The sequence below is a fragment of the Falco naumanni genome, chromosome 10, assembly GCF_017639655.2.
Source record: "Falco naumanni isolate bFalNau1 chromosome 10, bFalNau1.pat, whole genome shotgun sequence".
Classification (NCBI taxonomy): domain Eukaryota; kingdom Metazoa; phylum Chordata; class Aves; order Falconiformes; family Falconidae; genus Falco; species Falco naumanni.
In genome coordinates, this window is record NC_054063.1 from 19,917,289 (window position 1) to 19,937,064 (window position 19,776).

A 19,776-nucleotide genomic window follows, 5' to 3' on the forward strand; every position below is an offset into this window, starting at 1 on the left:
CTTGGCAAGGGACCGGCTTTCCTTGCGCTGGGCAGGTTTCACTGTGTATGAAAAGGGCTGGGGAGGGCTCTTCAGGGGATAAGGGTTTTAATCTTTATATAATACCAATAAAATAAACTTTTGCTGGGTGGCCTGTGCTGCTGCGGGTGTTTCCCTGCAGAGGGCAAGTGCAGACCTTGTCCAGTGCCCACTGCAGCACACCCGGGCTGGCAGCAGCGATGGGAACAGCATCGCTTTCCCTTGCTGTCCCTCCCTCTTGCTTACCAACCACAGGGGGGGGTCCCCCCTAACTCACTCTCTTTTTTAAAAAAACCCACACCCTTATAGCTATACATCTGGGCTGTGCCTCAGGGCCTCCTCTGGAGAGCAGCAGAGCTAATAGGAGATCATGCAAGGCTGGACGTGGGCTGAAGGTGCCTGCTCTGGATTGGTAATAGAGGTTGTCCCAGCCTGGTAAGCCCGTGGCTGGTGGCAGGGCTGGACCTGCTGCGCCTTTCCTGGCCTTCGGGACATTGCCCTGTGTGCAGCTGGCTGGCTACTGAGCAAGCATGGAGAGTCTAGGGAATTACTCGTGAAGGTAAGTAGTTTTATTTTAGCAGTGCGTATACAAAAACGTGGGGAGTTTAAACTAAGCGGGTTCGTGTGGAAGTGTCTCGGAGCTTACTGGGAATCCACAAATGCTGCCAGCCCTGGGAACGGCAGGACCGAGAGCCCGCACCCAGCAGTACCCACCAGCCGAATGGGTTTTGAGGTACTCGCGGTTGTTTTGTATGTGTAAAGCATCCGTCCTGTAGCAGCTGGGTAGGTTTCACGGGTTAGCAGTTTATTGATTACTTGAAAGAAAAACCACACTGGGCTCCCGTGCTGAGGCTGCTGGCTCCCGGGGCATCCAGCTCGGGTGATTTATTTCTTGCCGTGTGTGATCAGAGCTGTTTTGTGGCTTGTTCCCTATGGTTGAACACCTGATGAACAGTCTGAGCTTCATGTCCTCAAGGTAGCAAAGCTTCTGGCTCGGTTTGGTCTCTTACTGGTGAATTTTGCAGCTGAAAGCGTTCTGCTAAGAAACAGCTATGTTTGGACCTGAGGATTTGCTAATCTCAGGATCTCGGTTGACCGCAGCTGCTGCAGCGGGGTAGGCATGCGAGGCCAAGGCTTCCACAACAGCGAGCAGGTTCCTGACCTGATTTGGGCACTGGGAGGGCAGGAAGGTCTGGGTTGCACCCTCCTGCCCCATGTTCCTGCCACGGATGCCACAGCTCTGCTCCCTTCGAGCTCCTCAGCTGTACAACTGAGCTGCAATAAATACTGACAGCATTTGCGTGGGGAAGCTTGTTCTGTGTCCTTGATTGATGTCCCTTTGCTCTGGGAGTCCTCTCTGGAGCCGTTTGTAGGAAAAGCCACCTTGCCACGGAAAAGCTGGGCTCGTGCTGAGCTGGGGCGCTGCCAGAGCAGGTACTGGAATGTTATTTGATGCAGAAACTTGTGTCAAGAGGGAAGTGGAAGATGTAGCGGGGAAGATGGGCTGTAACATCTGGGTGTCCTGCTTCTGGGGGACCTCCTCTCAACCGTGTCCAAAATCAGAGTTTGAACAGGGGCCCGGTTTGTGGGGGTGCCCACAGCGTGAAGGTGGTGTTTGCTTTCTAAACACACCAAGGACATCTGCTTTAAAATAACATCTGCGAGGCAAAAACTGCTGTGGAGGGATTTGGCTGCGGTGAGATCAGCCGTGCTTTGTATCGGAGACTGCACGGCAGCTACGGCTGCAGCGTGGGGCTGAGCTGTGGTTACAGCAAATCTCGTCTGGTCTAGCAAGGGCAAACCACACCGAGACACCCAGGATGCAGAGAGGGACCCGTGTTTGCACAGCATCCCAGGCAGGGCAGTGGCTGTCCTCACTTCCCAGCAGGGACCTGCGTGTGGTGGTTTCCCCCAAAAAAACCCTCCCAAGGGCGCCTGCTGGGGCTGCCAGATGGGTTTCCAGCCTGCTGTGCTGCTGTGGGGCCACCTGCTCGCTCAGCAGCTCCCTGCAGAGCCCGGCTCCCCGGGCCCCCCTGTGACCCCCAGCAGCCCCAAGGGGAGGCAGGAACCCCCACCCCTGCTTTGGTGGCAGCAGGGGGAGCGTGTGCCCTCGTGTCTGTGCATGTGTGTGGCAGAGGATGCGGTTTCTTGCCTGTGGGGCTGGTCCCTGAGGGGAAGGGAGGCTTTGGTAACCTGTGGGGAGGGTGATGTTTCCCTCCTCTGCCAGGCTTCGCTGTGCAATTTCAGTACAGGGTGACACATAATGAAAGTGTCACCGAGTCTTGTTTTCACTGTGCAGGGAGAAGTGCTGAGGCCGAGCCCTGCGATGATGCCGGAGCATCGTGCAGCATGTTGCTGCATCCCTGTTTACGTCCGTCCCTCCCGCTCCTGCCTCCCTCGCGTACCCTGCGGGACCACCGTTCAGAAGCCCGCCTTGTCTGGGCTCCCACTTGCCTCGCAGCCTTCCCGGGGCTCCTGGCAGAGCTCTCTGCGGTGAAACACCGGTGGCAGAGCAGAGACCTGCTGCTGTGTCACCTCCGTGTTTCCCACGTGTGGGTGAGCCAGTTCCTGTGCCAGGGTGGGGGTGGGAGCCTGTCAGCTCTTGCTGCCACGGTGCAGGCAGGGAGGGCACGATCCCCGGCGTCCTGGCACGCTGGCCAGCAGCTGCCGGGGAAGGATGGGACCCTCCCGCACAGCTGTGCCGGCCACACTCCCTCGCAGCGAGGCACCCGCTCTCCCCAGCCATGGCCCGGCAGTAAGATTAGAAAGAGATTTCTTTTCAATATATAAAAGAATTCGCAACTGTGAAGAGGAGACAAAAACATTCTTGAACCAAGGGGACAATATTGTGCGAGGGGGGCCGGGGGGGGAGCGGGGATTACTGTAGCGGAGCCCGGGGTTGCACCGCTTGCACCTGCTGTTTGCTGAAAGGCTGATGCTGAGCAACAAGCAGCTGATGCTGAGGCCCAGTTGTCAGCCTGAATGGGGGGAAAGAAAGCCTCCGACCGGCGCACTCGCCAAAGGAGATGGCAGGCATCCCATCCTCCGGGCTGCGGGAGGGGGCACCGGTGGTGGGGAGAGAAGCTGACCCCCTGGCACATGGAGGTCTGGGCGGCCCTGGAGGTGCAGGTCCAGCTGAACGTCCATCACTTCGAAGGGATCCAGGAGAAACAGGGCCATCTGAACCCCTGGAGAGCACGAAGCTCTCCCCGAGCCATCCTGCTGGTCCAGCCCCAAGCTGCCACGGTGAGTGGGGGGATGATGTCCTGTGCCCCCCTCCAGCCCCAGAGACAGTGCTGCAGGACACCCTGCCCTCACCGCCACCGGCTCCTGGGCAGGAGGCTCCTGCTCTTCCTGGCCATGCACGTGGCATGTCACCCACTCTGTAGGGACAGTGGCGGTGGGACAGCGTGCCCTGCGGCATGAGGGGCAGAGTGGCGCTTGCATCGCTTGGTGTTGTCACCCAGAGGTGCTGAGGTGCCTTGGTGTGAGCCCGGATCTCTCTGACCTGCACAGCGAGCATCGGGACACCCCACTCAGCGTGTACCCCATTGGAGCATCACCTTTGTACAAGCAAATCCTGCACGGAGCAGGGCTGAGAGGGAATATGGAGGTTCCAAATGATGTTTCAGTGGACTGGTGGGCTCTGCACGACCACAGCCCCCTCCTGCACAGGGACGTCTGGTGTCAGAGCTGGGACAGCCTGGCTGGGAGTTTTTCCAGCCCTCTGCAGAGCCGGCTGCAGCTGCCTCCCTTAACAGAGGTGGGAGCAAGGGTGTCTTCCTGCAGCTGTCGAAGGGATGAAAATAGCTCGCATGTCCCGGGTGTCTGCAGGGCGAAGGGGATTGTGCTGGACCGATGCTGTTCCTGTGAGCCATCCATCCCCTATAGCGATGGTGTTGGGGGTTAGGAAACGCATGGCTGGTGTCCTTTCTGTGCCTTGCTGTGGAGCGTGGAGCTTCTCCGGAGTGAGAACAAGCCCCTCGTTGGCCTGAAGAAGCTGGAGACCCCCAGGAAAGCAAAAAGCAGCAGCTGGCTGGTGAGTCTGACCTAGAGAAGAGAAGCAAATGGTTAGTTTTTCAGCCCAGCAGGGTCCCTGCTGTGATTTGGCAGCTGGGTGCTCACACCGGCTCCAAGGGGCTGGCCTGCCCCTGTCCTTGCCGATGGGACCTGCCTGGGAAACCCATGGGGATGATTTCTTTTGCTGCATCTCTCCCTTGGGCACAGTCAAAGCTTGCAACATTGGCCAGGGAGGTTTTAAACCAAAAACTCACCCAGGGCAAACCGGACCAGCAGCCCCATCTGCACCTGGGGAGCTCTATCAGGGTGAGGAGACGATGGTAGATACATGCAAAGGGGACAACGGGGTTCTGCTGCTTTGCAAATGGGGGGTGTCAAACCTGAACTCCATGTGCCCCCCGACCAGATGCCAACCTGTTAAACAGCCTCTGATTGCCTCGCCGGGGGGTGCCGCCGGCATCAGGAGAGGGGCGAAGGGGAGCTTGGTGCCACACAGCTGTCCCCGTGCAGCGCTGCCTGGCTGGGAAAGGGGAGAAATGGCCTTTTGCTTCATCAAACAGCCCTGACTCTTATAAGTGTAGCTAGCTAAAATGCCTGGTGCTGGTGCTGAGGGGGGGGTGAGGAGGGGGCACAGCACCACAGCCGTGGTTATCAACCCCCAGCCTTCCAGGCAGAGCCAAAAGTGCGATTAACGAGTGAGCACGGCAGCAGGGCTTCTGTCGTTTGGTTTTGCAGGTCCTGCCCCTCACACTGTGGTTCCTTTCCGGACCCACGAGATCAAGAGAGAAAAACCCAGCTGGGGAAGCAGCGAGATGCTGAGCCGGGTCCCGCTGCTGGGGATCCAGCCCAGCTGGGGACCGTCATCAGCACCACGGCTCTTCTGTCCGCCTCAGGAGGAGGGTCAGGCTCGGGCTGCCTCTGCCCTGAGCCCTGTTTCAATCTTCCTGGCCTCGGTGTAACACCGGGGCAATCTGAGTGGTGTTCATGTGGGTGTAATTTGGCCCAAACCCCCGGATCCAAGGGGAGCTGCCCGCCGAGCGAGGCCGAGCTCAGCCCCTGAGCTAGCCACGCTGTCTGGCTCTGCATGGGTAAAGCAGAGACAAGCCCATCCACTTATTTACGTTATTTAGTAACACTGAGCAGAGACAGGTCACATCCAGATGCTTTCCAAGCCTGTAAATAGGGAAATTCCACTGTGAGACCACTAAGATATCACCTGGGTTTCAGGGAGTCCCGGAGCCCATTAAGAGCATGATTCTGCAGACCATTGCCCCGGGAAGCATCCCTAATCCCCCTCCTCACACCCACCCGCTGCTGGGAACAGGACGCCGGGCAGCCAGCCCTTTGCCCTGGCCTTGCGCAGCCTCTCCTGTTCCCTCAGCCTCCCCCACATCAGGATGTTTGGGGTCTGTCTTTAAACTCTTATAAGGGGAGAGGCAAACTCTGACCCAATGTGAATCTGGAGCCTGTTTCGAGCTGTAAAAGGGTATTAGGGGACTTTTTCCCGGAGCCTCCTCCTGCTCCCTGTGCTGGCAGGCACGGCTCGCTCTCGGGGCAGCCCCCAGCTCTCATGTCCCCACGGATGCGGTGCCGATCCCTCTGTGGGAATTGCCCTGCTTGTGGGAGCAGCCGGTATCCGCCTGGGACTTGGTGCTGGTTTTTCCCCAAGGAGGCGGCTGCTGTTGCAGCACGCAGAGGCACCCACCCTGCTTTATGCTGACTCAGCACAATTTGGAAAACCAGCTATCACCGGCAGCTGAGAGGTCTCCCTGCAGCTTTCCACACGGCTGCTTATTAGAAAACCCTTTTCATCTCTGTATGTCTATTTTCTTCGTTGCAGCATCGCCCAGGAGCTGTAGGCAGGATCAGGCCCTTGCTGCCCGGTGTCCTTTGCACTCACATCAAAGCCCCAGTGCCTCTGACTGCCCTGAAGCTGCTGCCAGCAGCACACAGGGTCCCCTCCTCCTCTGCCCCCCAGTCCCAGCCGCAGGTTCAGGCTGGAGGTGAAGTCTCAGAGGCTGGCACGGGTGTCTGAGCCATCCTCACGGGTGGGAACCCTTTGCCTCCTGCTCTTTGCTTTATTTGCGTTTGCTTCCCAAGACAGGGGTGCGGTGGAGGGCGGCTTTGCTACGCTGCAGATCTCCTTGCCAGCAAGCCGCAGGGAGGCAGAGGCAAGATGATGATTAAACAGCCAATGCACTACGGCAGAGCGTTTTTGAGAGTTGCAAAAAAAAGCTGCTTTCTGTGAAGTGCAAAATATGCCACGAGTTCAGCCAGGCCCCACCTCCAGGCGGCTGTTGGCAAGGACGAGGGTGGCACTGAGCCCCCAGAACGCAGATTGCCTGGAGGGGCACGGGGAAGGGTAAGCCCTGGCACCCAGGACTGCAGCATCCCTCCGGGAGAGGGGACTGGCTGGCCAGCCAGCTCTTGAATCCGAGGGAATAATTAACCCCCCGGCAGCCTGGGTTTGCCAAGCTGATCTGTTTAACCCTGTCAGGAAAACGCCTTTACCCATCAGAAGGGACTGAGCTGTGTAAGAGGTTAAGGAACTTGCCCAGGACCATCACGCCTGTAGCAGACCAAAATTAAACCTGCGGGCTTGTGAGTCACCGTCATTTTTTCCCTGTCCTTGAGGTTAAAAAATGCAGCTTGGTGCTGCTGGGTCTGGGTTTGGTGTCCAGCCATCAATTCTTCTTATGCCTTTCTCTGTGAAATTAAAAAGCTCTTTAATGCTTAATGTATTCTCCTCGGCAGGCACATACTGCAATCAGACCCCCTCCCAGCACTCCGGTGGATAACCCAAACAAGTTGATCTCTGGAAGTGTCTCACAACGGAGCTTTTTCTCTAGCATCAAATCATTTCTGTGCTCTCTCGCTGCAGCTCCCCCCACCCCGATATCCCTTCCAAGCCTCAGGCTCCCCAAGCGCACGCCGCAAGGTCAGTCCTGCACCGCTACGGCTGTACCGAGACTGGATTCAGCCTTGTGTTCTTCTCCCTGCCTGAGGATCGAGGTGGGATAAAGAGGCAGAAAACCCGCAGAGCTGCCAAAAAGAAAAAAAAAAAAAAAAAAAAAAAGGCTGAGCAGGGATTGCATGCAGGCAAGTCACTGCTGTCATTAGACCAGTATCTTTAATTGCTGCATCTCTTATTCTGCCTGTGCCCAAAGCACTAATCCCAGGTGATTACAATGGACAATGTCATTTAAATCAATTATCTCTCCATTCAGAGCCATCCAGCCTCTCCTTCCTTCACTGTACATCCATGAGCCCCATAATTTATTCATCCTAGGCTGCACTTAAACATCTGCTCCAGTGCCATTTGGGTTTGGCAGAGCATTAGCTTTAAAATTTTATGAAACATAGTGCAGGTGGCAAAATCAGAAATTAAGGATTATAATCATGGCAAAGATGGGCAGGCGAGCAGGACGGCCACACTCCTCCAGGGCTCCTGCCAGCTCTGGAGGGGAGAGGGGAGGAAGGCTGGGGGTGCACTGCCCGTCAGGTGTGCGAATCACGTACTTTCCCCCCCATTTTCCCATTTCTGAACCACAGGTTGGAGGGATTTTTACATCCTCATTGCACTCAGGTGGATGCTTAAAGAAGTGAGAAGAGCGTCTTGCACTCGCTGGGTCTCGGGATTTTGTGGCTTTGTTGTGGCTGCAGCAAAAGCCTTCTGCCAAGGGGATTCTTTTTGGTGGGCGATGTGCCTACTGACCCTCAGCCTGTGAGAAAGACACTGTTTTCTTTTTGCCCACCAAAATGGGACCAGCAGGCTTTTAATTGCAGCCTCCATCCCAGCCGTACGGATGGGAGGAAGAAAGCCACACTGGAGCCACATCACAGTTGCATCTCTAGCCCTGAACGCAGGGATGCGGCTGCTGGAGCGATACTGGGTACACGTGCAAGGAGAAAAGCCCATCTTCTCCAGCACCACGTCACTCATTTTCCCCATGAATGCTTCTACCCCATCAAAAAATAACAATAAAACTGGAAGTCTCTATAAGCATCTTCTCATGTGGCCCTCCTCAGCCGCTGGGGCCCTCCCCACCCACAGCGGGTTAGCTGAGGCAGCGGAACCCACTCCCCCTTTGCCTCTGACCACATCAGAGGCCGCGCTGGGAGAGACATCAGCTGGGCTCTTTGAAGCTGCCTTGGGTGGGAAACCTCACCGGCTTTCCAGGAGAAAGCACCGCGAGTGCTGCAGAGAACAACCTGCCTGAAGGGAAAAGTCTCGAGCATCCCTCTTGGGATGCGGTGGATAGAGGGATGCATTTTCTTCCTATTCCTTCCCCTACCCCACTTTTCCTCTCTTTAGTTTAAGCAAGCCTAAGCTCATCAACTTGTTTATAGGCTATTAATGAAAACACTAAACCAGCACTAAACCTGTGCCTGAACCCATAGGACCTTTTTAATTTTTCTTTCCAGGTGCCTTAAAATTGCTGGGTTATTCCATAGGACAAGGAGGGATGCTCACGGGATGCTGGCGGGATCTACTTGACTTTCCAGGCAGGGAATTAGGAATATTATTTGGAAATTTAGGAAAAATATCTTCACTAAAATAGTGGTCAAACATTGGACCAGGCTGCCCAGGGAGGTGGTGGAGTCACCATCCCTGGAGGCAAGAAACACGTAGATGCGGTGCTTGGGGACATGGGTTAGCGGTGGCCTTGGCAGCGCCGGGTTAACGGTTGGACTCGATGATCTCAGAGGGCTTTTCCAACCCATGATGATTCTCTGATTCCCCCACCAGGATTAACCTGCAGCCCAGCTGGCTGGAGAGATGCTGTGTGCTGGGACCGATGGGCTGTGGAATGTCATAGATTTGGGATGCTCCTCCTTGACTGAAAGGTAAGGACATCCAACATGGTCCACAGCTAACGCTTATATTTTAAAATAGCAGAAAACCAGAGACCTGTGTCCCCCAGTTCCTGCTTTCACCACCAAGATACAACCCTCTCTAAAGCACATCTATTATACGCAGCAGTTCCCTGTGTTTGTAGCTAACAAAGAGAGCTTTGGAAAGAAAATATTTGCTTTAGCAATTCCTCTTTCATCTACTAACCCCACTTCCCATCACCAGTACGTAGCTGGGTTGGAGGGACCGAGGAGCGGGAGGGAGGGGAAGAGGAGGTTAAAGGGGATTTTGGGCCCTGTGCACCTTGCCTCTGGGCTTGGTGCTGTTGGTGCTGAGGAGCTTAAAGATCCAGTGATTTCTGACCTGTCAGGCATCCCAACCCACGGTGGAGGAGAGGAGGGGGGCAGATCAAATCCTACTCCTCTTCCCAAATGTAAAGAGGAAGACCAAGGGGATTAGAAAGTGCTCAGCTGTGCTTTGATGCCTGGAAAGCTTCTGGATATGGGTTTTTTCTAAATCTATTTAAGCACCTGGAAGATAACAAGGTGATAAAAAGCAGCCAGCATGGGTTTGTCAAGAAGAGATCACATCAAACCTCTCTAATTTCCCTCTTTGATGAGGAAGAAGCCACAAACGGGACACAGTCTGACTCTAGAAGGCTTTAGACCTGGTCTCGTGTGACCCTCTGGGCAGGCAGCAGGTGGGCTGGGCTGGGCGCAGTCCCCCGTGCAGCACAGCTTGTCAGAAACGTCCCCCCTGAACAAGCGGGATGGAGGGTTCCCCGCAAACAAGGGGGATGTTTCGCAGGCTCTCCCACAAGGATGTGTCCTGGGAAAAGGTGATGGCTCTTGTGCCGGGGCTCCGCAAACTCCCCAGCCTTTTGAACACCTCCGAATGGGGCCAAAGCAGCCGTCGCCACAAACAGGCGAGCGCCGAGTGGGGATGCACTCCACTCATATGCAACACCATCAGCGAAACGCGCTGGCTAGGCAGCCTGACCTCGCAGCAGGCAGGCGAGACAGCTCTTTTTAAAGGGTTTTTTTTTCTGTCTTTTTCTTTCTGGTGTTCATTGAGAAGTTGTTGTCTTGTATTTCTGCCCCCGCCTGCTCGCAGCAGTGGGCTGGCTGGGGTTGAGAGCATCCCTGCGCCCAAGCCCTGACATCTCCGAGGCGGGGGGGGGCGGCTCACTTTTATTGGGATTTTCTAGAAGGCCAACCGGAGCAGGGAAAGGGAAAGGGGCTGATCTCTGCTGTGTTTCAGGATGTTCCCACAGAGCTCTGCAGCCAAACAGAAACCCCGAGGTTCACCCGGACAGCTCACGATGCCCTGACAGGCTGCTACAGCGGCAGTGCCCTGCAGGCACCCTGTGAGCATCATCCAGCAAAAACCAGCGTTGCTGTAAGTATCTGCTACCGTACATTACATCACTCAGTCGTTCTCCTGGTTTGAAAAGTTTCGTTCACCCAGCCCGGGAGCAGCAGCAAATCCGGGGAGTGAGGAGGCAGCGAGGGTGATGGCGAGCCCTTCCAGCCTGTGCTGCATCACCCTGAGATAACCTACAAATGCCAGAAAGACCCGGGAAGATGGGCTAAACTCTCTGACTGCCCAAGATAAGTAACCTAGGATACAATGCATTTCCAAACGCAGGAGAAAGTTTATAGCACAGACATGGAAGCAATCTTCTTTGCTTGCAACTTCGTTACTTTTGATCAGTTTCCTCCCCCCAGGTTTGCACAAGCCCACCCTCGTTGCCCATTTTAGCTCTGAAAATTCATCCAGCTCTGAATTCCCTCACGCAAAACTGAATGTTACACCGTAAGTGACACCTTCTAGCAGCTTTTCCTCCATTGAACTCACAAAGATGCTTTTACAGGATGGGGGCTGGCTGAGACCCACACCAGCATCCTGAGCAGGTCAGTGCCTCGGTTTGCCCTGTCCTAGGGGGAAAGGCAGCTCTGGCAGAAATTGCTGCCCACAGTAATTAAATGGAGGATTTACCTGTGTTGCTGCTCTCAGGTGGAGTTTGTGCATTCGCCTGGGGAGAGGTTACCCCACCAGCCCCTCGCACCCAAATGCACCCTCAGCATCTCCAGGGGTTCTTTTCAAGGGGATTTTTGTCCTTCAGAAGTCTCCGCTAGATCCTGGTTAAGGGCAGGTGCAGGCTCATGCCTGCAAGGAGACCCAGGGATTGAGTCCTTGGGCAGGAAGCCTGTGTTGGGGTGTCAGCTGGGATGTGGGATGGGACCTGGACTGGGAGGAGTGGGGAAGGCTGCAAATGGGGCAAATCCAGCAGGGGAATTGTACGTATCTCAGGACCTCCATGTACATATCTCGGCGCCTTCAGATACCTCCAGCTGAGCCAGGCTTGCTCGCATCTTCATTTACAATTCAGAAACCAGGTCCCCTGTGAGTCTGGTGCCGTCAGTTTGATGGAGTGATTTGTAACTTCCCTGGCTAACTGCCAGAGAGCAGTGTTCAATCCAGGGCAGCCTTCCCTTTGGAAAGCATCTTCTCCTACCTGCACTGGCAGGAGAGCGGCACTGCTGAAACAGGGGACATCGCATCATTCCCATAGCAACAGCCTGGGTGGCTGCAAAAGGAGAATTATGACTTTGTTCCCCGTTCTGGCACAAGGAGAAGCTGGGCTTTATGGGATTAGGCAGATCCCAGCTCAAACATCCAGGGTAACACTGGAGGGAATAATGAATAGTAATAGCAGAATAAATGGCTTTTGATATAAGGCTCTGTCCAAACAGTGCTAACAACCAACCTTGTTTAAACTTGGTCAGTGCTGGCATGGTTTCTGTGATAAGTGTGAACCCTTTGGGTTTTTTTGAGCTTGTCAAACCCATATCAGCGTTTGGCATGGCTTTTTGAAAGCAATTCCTGACCACTCTGCTCAAGACAATTACACTAACTTGCATGATCCAACCAAAAATGTTTTGCTTATCATGAGTATTCCAATGCAAGGACCTTTTTGCCCAAAGCAGAGGATTCGTGATTACGTTGCAAGGTGGGTCTTCTCCAACGCAACCACCTCACCAACCTGCAGCGCAGGGTCTCCACCAGCGCCTGGGGCTGCACATGCCAGCCCTTCCCCGTGACTGAACCAACCAGCCTGTGTGGTGGGCATGTGGTCCCCGCTGACCAGGCAGCGAAAACCACAGCCACAAACTGGCAGCGGTGGGGATGGCAAAAAGCAGCTCAGGACTGAGAAACACAAGTGACCCTCCAGCTCTCCTGGTTTGGGTGCCAGGCTGGGACAAAAGCAAGGCTATGCCACCAAGCATGATTTGTAGATAATTCAGAGGAATAAATAGGTCATTAAATTTGAGGCCAAGAGTGACAATTATCATCCAGTATCTCCCTGGTGAAACACTTTTCCCCCATAGACTCTGGCACCAGGTTCATGTCTGATGGCTGAACTCACATCTTGGCATCAAGGCTTCTCACCCTGGGGAGTGACCCCCCTCTAGAGATTAGCTTTGTTGACATTATCATCCTGACTGCTGAGAGTTCCTGTTCACTGGTCAAGACACAGTCAAGCTCCACTTGCAACCTAGAGTTCAACAAAAATTTGCCTTAATGAATTAAAGTTCCCTTCACTGCAGGTGCATTCGGATTGCAGATAAGCAGAAATCTTCACGCTGCGGGAATACTCTTGAACAGTGGAGTACGAGTCCTCACGTGAGTATCTGATGAGGATACTGGGGTTAGTAACTACTTTTGCAAGGGCTACAGGAGCCAGGACACTGGTTTAAGCCTCCAGCTCAGCCCAGGGCTGTGGCCGTGGGGCAGCACCTGCAGAAGGACCCACGTCCTCCTCTGCAGCAGCACCTCATCATCCCACACTCTCAACATCCCATGCCCCCACCACCCCGCACCCCATCTGCCAGGAAGATGGGTGGGAAGGACCTCCACATCAATGGCCTTAGCACTTCTGCTTTTTTCCTGGCTTTTTGAGAAACTGCTGTTCCACCCTGCCGTGGTGTCCACACGCTGGGATTTCTCTGTGCTCACACCACCGTGAGCGTTAGCTCACAGATCCCTTCCCCTGCCAGCCCCGTGCAGCCCGCGTCCCTTGTGTTCCCATCAGGTAACGCCTCCGTGACACCGGTGCTGACGCTTCCCTGGAAAATATCATGCACTTGCAACAAGCTGAGAAAATCCACACAGCTCATCCCTCCCACTTCTTCCCCCACTGAATCATGGAGAGAACCAGCCCCGTTTCCCCTCGACTTCCCATTATTCCCTCAGCAAAGCTTTTTTTTTGCACAGCTGTGCCATGTTAGCATCTCATGCAGCCCTCACGACGGCTCCTCTGGCCTTTATTTGAGTCGCTGTTGCATTTCCTCGGATTATTTGCAGGGAGCTGAGTGCTGCCTGTGGTTTCTTCAAAGCCAACACGTTTCCCGAGGAAAAGGAGCCCGGTGAATGAGAGGCTCCCTGGCTCCGCTGTTTACAACTCGCTGACCCTGCCAAGTTATTTAGTGACGTTTGCTGCTTGGCACCATCACGGGGGCAAACCCAGGCTAAAAAAAACAAAGAAAAGGCAAAAGTGAGCAGAGAGCAGGGCCACAGCATGGAACACCTCATGGCCATCAGCCTGGGGCTGGTGGGGAGACGGGACCTGTTTTTTGGGGTCTCCTAGGCAGGGAACCCTTGGCCCTGCCTCCCATTACGCATGGCTCATTCCCAGGCAGTAAAGCTGCAATGGTTTTTCTTTTCTCACAGGATCAAAACTGATCCTGATGCTGACATGTGTTTCAAAGCCTGGGAGGAAATGGTGGATTGCCTCTTCTTTTTTTTTTCCTTTCCTTTTTCTCTCTCATTGTAATAAAATAACATAAGGGATGATGTGGGAAGGGAAATGAAAGAAAAGCCCGGTGTCTTTCCAAAGGGCACCTGCTGAATGCTAGGTCCTCATCCCTGCTGGAGTATGTCGGCATGGGATGTGCAGCCACACGCCAAAAAATTAACAGTCCCCCGGGTTTAAACCAGGAAAAAGGACAGAAATAGGAACTGAACTGGAAATCCAGTCTGCTGCACCACTACCTCCTGCTTCGACCCGGGATAACCAACTCTGCTTGTTGCATCCAAAAAACCACTGGTATGTCACTCTTCTGGGACCTTTAGTGGGATGTGCATTTCCATTTTCCTTTTCATCAGACACAGGCTTGATCTGATCATCCCTAAAGGACAGCACACGAGCGGGACAGGTGGGACACCGCACCATCTTCGCAGGCTCCCAGAGGTCTGGCCTTTCCCTGACATCTCTGTCCCTGCAGTTTGTCCCAGCTGGGTTGGCGTGTACCAGCCCATCTCCTCTGGTCTGGGGTGGGGTCTGTCCCAGGGTAGCTGGGTACTGGCACCTCCAACCAAAGCCCCGGGCCAAGCCACCATTGGCTCAGCAGAGCTTTACTCTCGCTTGGTGCTATGCCAAGATTGAGACTTCTCGTGAGCTGAGAACACAGGGCAGGACATCTCCATGGCTGCCAAAAAAACCACCCAGCCCCTCTGCATCCCACATTCTCCATTCTCCCCTCCTTTTCCATGTTTGCCTCTCCCCGCTGCTTTCTCCTGCTCAAATCCCCCTTTCTTGCCACTTTTCTTCTCTGCTTCTCAAACAAAACTCTTTCTCCTCTCTTTTACCTTTTTGCTTCTCTTTTTCTCTTGCTATTTCAGGCCATGCTCATCCCCTGCCTGCCACTCTTGCGTCCCCGCAGGGCACGGGGCAGCTGCTGCTGCCGGCCCAGGGCTCACCCCTTGCCCCAGCTAATTGCACGTCGTCTGGAACCACCACCACCACCAACTGAAACATCTCTCCATGGCACCACAGCAGCCCCGAAGCCCCGAGCGCTGCCTGATTTACTTTCTGCTGGGGCCACTGTCCCCAGACAAACCTTCCTCTGCTCCCACCTCTCCTTTTCCAAGTATTTGTTGATTTAAGCCAGCCCCTCAGGGATTCAATTTCTGCGCAGAATGCAAGGATTTAACCACACAGCCAATGTTAATGCTAATGGGATTATCATAGAATCATAGAATCATAGAATCGTTTAGGTTGGAAAAGACCTTTAAGATCATCAAGTCCAACCAATAACCCAATATTGCCAAGTCCACCACTAAACCGTGTCCCTAAGAGGGAGATTTGTACAACTAAACCCCAAGCCTCCCCATAAAACTTACTGCCCTGTTGTTCTCTTAACTCTTTCCCTGCTCGCCGGTACCTGACATGCAGCCACCCAAATGTGGAGGTGCAGATGCTCCCCAGCATCCACATGAGCTTCAAAATGTGAGTGCTGAACTCCTAATTCATCCCTGCAACCTATGGGGTTAAGCAGTGGTTAATCGATGATGTGCCTATGTGTATTTCCACCCCATCACTGAGGTGCTCTTGTCTTAACAAGGCTTTTGGAGCTTTTCCTGATGTCTCCTCAAAAAGCCCACTGGGGTGTTGCTCCTTCCTTGTGCTGCTCTGGCCTCAAGCTACTGATAATAAGGAGTAAAAAACAACCCTCAGGGCTGAAACCATCTCCAGGCAGGATGCTGGGTGGGCCTAACACGGCCGGGCATCATTGGGAGCTTGGGGACAAGATGAGAATAAAGCATCCAGCAATATTTTATTTTTTCTTTGTAACATTAAAGAAAACAACTAAAATTAGAATGCTGTATCACACCTTGCAGGTTTGGAGACTGGATGGGTGCTGCGCAGTTTCCAGCGGCTCTGCGGGGGGTGTCCGCCTTTGCTCCAGACGGCAGGAGATGGGGGGGGGATGGTTCTGGAGGCTTCCTGGCCACCATCCCACATCGCCCTGAGGAGCTCTGTGGGGAAAAGCGGGGGGCGGTGTGATGCCAGCCAGGGGGACCCACGCAGCCCCCGCCGGCGAGGCGCAGGGGGGCGCAGGGACGGGCACCGGCCGGGAGCCTCCAGCCTTTGAGGCTCGGCCCAAGCCCGGGGTAACGGTGCACCGGGAGACCCCCACCCTCAGGAAGAAGTGGCACATTTTCAGAAAAGCCCCTTTTTCTGTCCCACGTGCTGTGGTGAGAGGAGCCCCCCCCGCGGGCGCAGCGCATCCCCCGCCCGCCGCCGCTCCCGGGCCGCCGGTCGCCCCCGCCGGATCCGGTTCCGCCCCTTCCCCTCTTTGTCCCCGCGCTGCCCGCCCCGGCCCCGGCCCCTCCGGGCCCGGCCCCCCCGGGGACCCCCGCCCCTGCCCCCGGGGACCCCCCCCCGGCGGCCGGGCAGCCCTCGGCACCCCGCCGGGTCTGGCGTTCCAGCTGTTGGGGCCGCGCACGCAGCTGGAAGGGTGCCTGTAGAACATCACCGAAATGTACATTCGTATTTGTATTTATATTTGTGTGTATATGCATTTAGAAATATATATCTATGGTTATACATTTACAGATACACATTTATAGATGCATATATTTTTATATATGTATATATGTATTTATAGATACACATATTTGTATATATATATTTTTATATTTATTTTTATTTTTTATATATATACACACACACATATATATAAATAAAACCCTCACACTTCTTGCCCACCACACTTACCGGCTCAGCTCAGCAGCCCCGAGTGAAGCCGGACCCATCCATTCACGCTGACAAATCTTCCACATTAACGATTTCACTCCAGGAATTCCGCGGATGAAGCCGGACCAGGACCCAGCGCTGCGCTGGAGCCGTGCTGGCCATGAGGGGAGCAGCTTATGTAAAGGGGCAAAGATACGCGGGAATATCGATTATCAGGGAGCCAGTACCCCAGACTGAATATGGATTCACATGGAGTGAACAGATCTATCACATTTTCAAAGGCAAGTGTCACTTCAGAATTGCTGTCACTCCGTATTTAAACGGCACGTTCTTCATTCGTGTTTTATTTTCATTTTATAGTGGTTGGGGTTTTTTTCTTAAGAAGCCTTAGAGTTGGCCTGCAAAAGCATTTTCCTTATTTCTTGCATATAAAACGATATCAGAAGTACTCTAACCTCCTTGCTTCATGTTTTCTCTCTGTTTAAAAGAAAAGGGAGGAACGCCAGTATCCTAGCTCACCCCAGATTTTCCTAAGGACATCTGCATATGTTCCTCCTCGATGATCTGTGAGAAAGACTCCTTTTTGCAGAACTGCATGGAGAAGGAGGTTATACATATATTAATTTAAACAATTTCCGAGGGAACAAATGCAGAAATCCCTTGTGCTTCCTGTTTCGGTGAGTTACGGTGTGTGCAAAGGAAGGTGTGGGTTGTTATGGAAATATAAACATCTGGCAACCCCCCTTTCAAACTGAAATAAAACTAAAATTTTGGATAGACTATAGGCTGATACTCTGTATAGACCAGGGAGCAGCAGGCAGAGCCCCAGGAGTCCGAGTGCAAGCGCACACCTCCAGGTTTGCCTGGGCACACCTAGATCTGCCCAACCTTGGCCTTCGCCTGTAGCTTATTATATACTGGATATCGCGCATCCCACTCCTCCACAACCTGAAAGCAGATAAGCAGGTCCTAGGAAAATTCAGGGCAGAAGTTCCTCAATAAAGCAGGAATGTGCCCAGAAATGTGCTGGATCTATTCAGGCATGCAGATGCGTGCGCTCTGGGATTTCTCCCCCATCAAAAAACAGGGAGCTGGGTGCCCTGCTTGCAGGAAACCGGGACAAATTCTCTAGAAACAGCTTCACAAGCCTGACCAGCAAAAGATGCCAGAACTTGGGAGCTGGTACGATTTTCCAACTAAAAAAAAATAATATTGATGCCATCTTTTGACACCCTGCGGCGTCCGTTCCTGTGAGAGGGTCGCCGTCCCGCTGTGTAGCACCACTCACCCAGATAACGAGGTTTGCCCTCGCCCCTCTAGGCAGCAGCTGATGCTTTGCTGATGCACGCAGCCCCAAAGGCAGTGAAAATGTAGTAAAACGGAATCTGGCTTGGGGTGATGGTTTTCCAGCGGTGATGACACAGCTGCAGCCCCCGTCAGTACATCAGAGGTAAAGTCTCCCTCTTGGCAGCCCCCGCTGTTGCTCCAGAGGCTGCCAAAGGGCTGCTGTTTCACACCGTTTGGTTGCTGAATGTCTTTTGCCCTGGGATCCTGGTGTGGGAGGGGTACAGCCCAAGGAGGGAACGGGCCCTCCGGACCCTCTCCAGTGCACCCTGCCCTCTTAGCCCACCCCAGCACCTCACAGGGCATGACCTGGTACCAAAGAGTCAGGGAAAAGGCTGGCCGAGCAATGGGACTCTGGTGTTTCAGGGGTATTTGGGGTTCACATACTCACGATAGGAATGTCCAAGCTCTGATACTAACTCTGGACCCCTAAAATGGTGTTTGTTATTGCCGATTTTGTTCCATCGTGCTATTTAATAGTGCTGGTACCACTTCTCCACAAAGGTCTTTGTGCCCTGCGTTGCATGGGACCACCAACTGTGGCTGGAAGTGATGGGGGATTTATTTTCCTCATGCCAATGTACCCCCAGGTGCTTTTTAATGTGCCTTTAACTCTAAAGCTTCAGCACTGAGGTACCTCAAGAGCATCATTACAGATAAAGTGCTTAAGGCAGCTCTGCGGTGGAGGCACTGGGGGTTGTGCTCTGAAAAGCCGGCTGTCGTGGAGCCCTGCATTAATGAGGGCTTGGTGACCACCGGCCAAATTTACTCGGTTTACAACCAAATTGTGGTACATCTGCTCAAATGAAACCAGCACATCAATGTGAGCAAAGGTCTGGGTTAGCTAGATTTTAAACCTTCCTCGCACGTGTCTAAAGCTTGGTGCGGAGCAAAGAGCAGCAGAGGAGGATCAGTCAAGTAAGAAAGCCTGGGGTTCACTGTAAAACACTTTTGGGGCTGAAATGCTTTGTGAAGGCTGAGCCACCGTTAGTCAGAAAGCCTGAAGAATTTATCCACGAGTAAGAGCAATCTAGAGATAAATGTATTCCCTGCATGCTCAGCGGTCTAAAACTCGGCAGAATAAAGCAACTGGGGAAGTATCATCCTCCGTTTCAATCAACGCACCAGTATTTCTAAGGTCACAACATGCAGAACCCCTGAATGGGTTTTCTTTGTGTTTGAATAAACAACCCCAGTTCCAGGTTTTTAGCGTAGCTGCTTTTTTTGTTAGGCAAGTGCACTCTAAAGGAGCTGTAACCGCGTCAGCTTGGACTTCGGGGGAAAATCAGCTTTTGTGCAGACGCTGGCTGAGGAATATCCCATTCCAGAGAGTTTTTATTTCAGATGGCAGTCAAACAATGAATGCAAATGGATGCAGAGTGGACCAAAAATGAGAACCCACTGCTAACTACCAGGGAACCTCCTAACTCCCCTCCCTGCTACACGTAAAGCGTGCAGAACCTGGCAGGCTCTCCTCACTTTTCTGCGGAGATTTAATAGAATGGAGTCTCATGTGAATTGGATTTCATTATTTTCACAACAGACGCCACTACAAAGTATTATCATAAATAATTCAAACAAAGCTACAAATGATAAAATAAATTAGTAAAGTCCATTTTGAGAAACATTATCTTCAGTTTTGACTGTTTTCTTTGCCTAGGCACTAATTCACAACTCCAGTCATTTGCAGCTGGATTCACTGCAAACTAATGAGGTTCTGCACAACAGCATCTTTCAATGAACCTGAAAATTAAGATAGCAGAAGGGCTTTTCTGCAGATGTCACAGGATTCCTGGCTAGCTCCTAATATTTGAGGTGGCTTTTGTGGCTACAAGTCTTGATGGTGATGATGTTCATGTCAGGTCGGAGAACGTAGCCTGGATTGATACTGGTTCAAGTCATAGCAGAAGGACCGAGGAGGGATGATTTGCTTTAGCAGCTCAAACCACTTGATTATTAATTAAATCAAGTATCCTGGCTGGGGTCTGAAGGCAAA